Raw genomic sequence first — 3,102 nt, 5'->3', positions numbered from 1 at the left:
TGTGAAAGCTACTACGTGTATCGAATGATAAAAAAAATAATATGAGTAGTATTATGTGAAAAGCTCCGAATATTATTTATATATACCGTCATGATGATGAAATATGAGTATGTGATCGGAATGTAATAAGTTGTGAAAAGCGATTGAAGTGATGAAATTTGCGTTGTGTTATAAAATAAGTGGTTATAGTGCTATGTGAATAAGGAATGTTGGAATAGAACAGATTTGGATAGTGACAGTGATGTTAGTTTGAAAAATCACCAAAAACTATAGAAATTGAGTTAGAGGTTGAATAATATATGAAATTGAAGCTGAATGAATCTATTTTCATATGGAAGAAACAAAGTAAGCAAAGGAGTTGTATGTTTGGAGATATTTAAACTTTATTGAGACAGGGTTGGATTGATTTCGAAATCTCCTGTTCGAACTTTGGAAAATCACCAAAAATTGTAAAAAAATAATTATGGCTTGAAATTTACATTCTTGAATTCCTTAATGAGTATATTTTTAATAAAAAGAAACAAGAACATTTTTTGAATTTTGTACAAAGAGTTAAATAAATTTTAGTGAAGAGAGGTCAGAAGTGTCAAACAGTGAAACAGGGGAGCATTTAGAGAACAAACTGTACTAATTGGCTAAATCAAAAATTCTAAAAATTTTATGGTAAGAATATATATGAGTCTAGTGTCAGGAAAAATTTACGGATCTTAATTTGGAGTTCTTTAGCCCGGATAAAAATAATTTACCGACTATGACACAAAAAAACAGTTTGCTGGAAGTTGACTAAATGATAGATTTATGTGTGATAGAAATGATATAATATATGATATTATATTAGAAATTTATTTATCGATTACATACATACTTACTAAGCTGTAAGCTTACCCCTCTTTATTTTTCCTTTGTTTTATAGTGATATTAATCAACTCAGGAATTGGACGGAGTCAGTACATCATCCTCACTATCATCATCAACTTTTGGGTATTTTGCAATCAATACTTTTGAAAATGGCATGTATTGATGACTTAATGCAATGTAGTTTAAACTTATATATATGTAGAAATATCGTTTGGTTTAAAATGTTGGTATCTATAATTGATGAATTATTTCCCTAAATCTTTTGTTCATATAGTTTAGGATGTTATGGATGAATTAATCATGTCAGAACATATGATTGTGTTTGGTTGAAATATCGATGTTGCTTGAGATTGTGTTTCGAAAATTTGCAGGAGGAATTGAATATTTATGAAAAGAAACTATGTCAAAATTTTTGTAAAAAAAAAATTGATCGTTTGTTAACACTTCCCGCCTTGTTTCAACGATGAATACGGGTAAGAGGTGTTATAAAGTAGATCTTGGAAGTGTTTATTGATGTTTGAGATGCATTAGGTAGATGTATCTGAAACCAATTTGCTAGTGGAAAATAGGCTAGAACATGAATCTAGAGGATTCAAATTTTCTGGGAATTTGCAAGAGGAGACCAAATTTGATGTCCTTTTGCTTTTGTTGTATTTCCTTAGTTCTCTATGAATTTTTTCTGGGAATTTGCATGAGGGAAAACAATTTTGATTCCCTTTTGCTCTTGCTGGGAATTTGATGTCTACTCTGCTTTTTTTATGAAGCCATGTATTGTTAAAAGTTCTAGATCTACAATGAGTTTAAATTCCCAGCTCAAGTCCTATTAGATTAGCATGTAAGTGCTTTTTTGTAACATCAAATACATGTAAGTGATTTATTTCCTGAAGATGTGTTTCTAAGAAGCTGAAGACGTGTTTATTTGCTGAAGTCCTATATGATAAAACACTTGCTTTATTTGTTGAAGTCCTATATGAAGTCCTTAATTAAAATTCTATATGATTTTTGTTTTCCAGTTGATATCTTTGCACTTTTTATTTTGCATTTTCTTGTATATACGTCATCATGCTGTAACAAATAAAAAAATATCCCACAACATTTATTTGCTGAAGAGTGACCTTCTGAAATATGTATATACTAAAATTTGAAATCTGAAATCTGTATTTGCTAAAGGTAGATTTAGGGCTTAGGGTTATTGTTTCTATGTTATGTATGTTTTAGTATTAAATTTGTTTTTTTTTGTAAATGTTGGTTGGATAATGATATTGAAATTTTAGTTTGTTGGATTTTGATATATGTCTTGAATTTGTTAGATATTGATTATGTTTTAACCTTGTTGGATATTGAATTTATTATTATGTTTTAAGCTTGTTAGTTATTGAAATGATTGACAATGACAATTATTTAATGTAGAATGGGTAAAGGCAATAAAGAAGAGACCTCCAAGAAATTCAGGTGGACAAAATCGATGGAACATGTTTTCCTTGAAATTCTAGCAGAAGAGGCTCGAAAAAGAAATAAGCATTCTAATACTTTCAAAGCAGTTTCTATTAATCGAGTTGTCGACGCCATTTCTGAAAGATTCCAAGTCCAATGCGATGCGAAGCATGTGGAAAATCATTTGAGGACAGTAAAAAATCAGTGGCAGATTATATGCAAAATTCGAGGTGAAAGTGGTTTTGGATGGGATGATAACATGAAAATGATCACATGTGATAGAGCGACATATGATGCAGCAGTGATGGTAATATATGTATATATATGTTAAGTATATTTCAATTGTTTTTTACTTGTTATTCTAATTGTGTATAATATCCAACATGCACACAAGAAGTATGAACCATTTTTGAATAAAAACATTGATCATTATGATGAAATGACTTTGGTTGTTGGCAAAGATATGGCAACAGGGAGTTTTGCCAGAACATTTGCTGACATAGATTTGGATGATGGTAATGAAGATTCAATGCTTGTAGACTGCAACAATGAAGAGGTTGAAGAGGTAAGAACAAATGTATCTTCATCTGGCACATCCAAACGTAAAAGAAAAAGTGTTTAAGAAAGTTTCGTTGATAAACAAATTAAATTTGTAGGTGAACAACTTGGCAAAATTGCTAATGCTTTGGAACAATTTTCTGCCGATAAGACACCACAGCTTTACGAACAAGTGATGTCAATGGAGGAAGAAGGATTTGATGATGACTTCTTGTGTTCTGTATTTGATTATCTAGTGAGTCATGAATTCGA

The sequence above is a fragment of the Gossypium hirsutum genome, chromosome D05, assembly GCF_007990345.1.
Source record: "Gossypium hirsutum isolate 1008001.06 chromosome D05, Gossypium_hirsutum_v2.1, whole genome shotgun sequence".
Taxonomy (NCBI): Eukaryota; Viridiplantae; Streptophyta; class Magnoliopsida; order Malvales; family Malvaceae; genus Gossypium; species Gossypium hirsutum.
The sequence above is the reverse complement of the archived record's forward strand: the minus strand, read 5'-3'. Positions refer to the sequence as shown.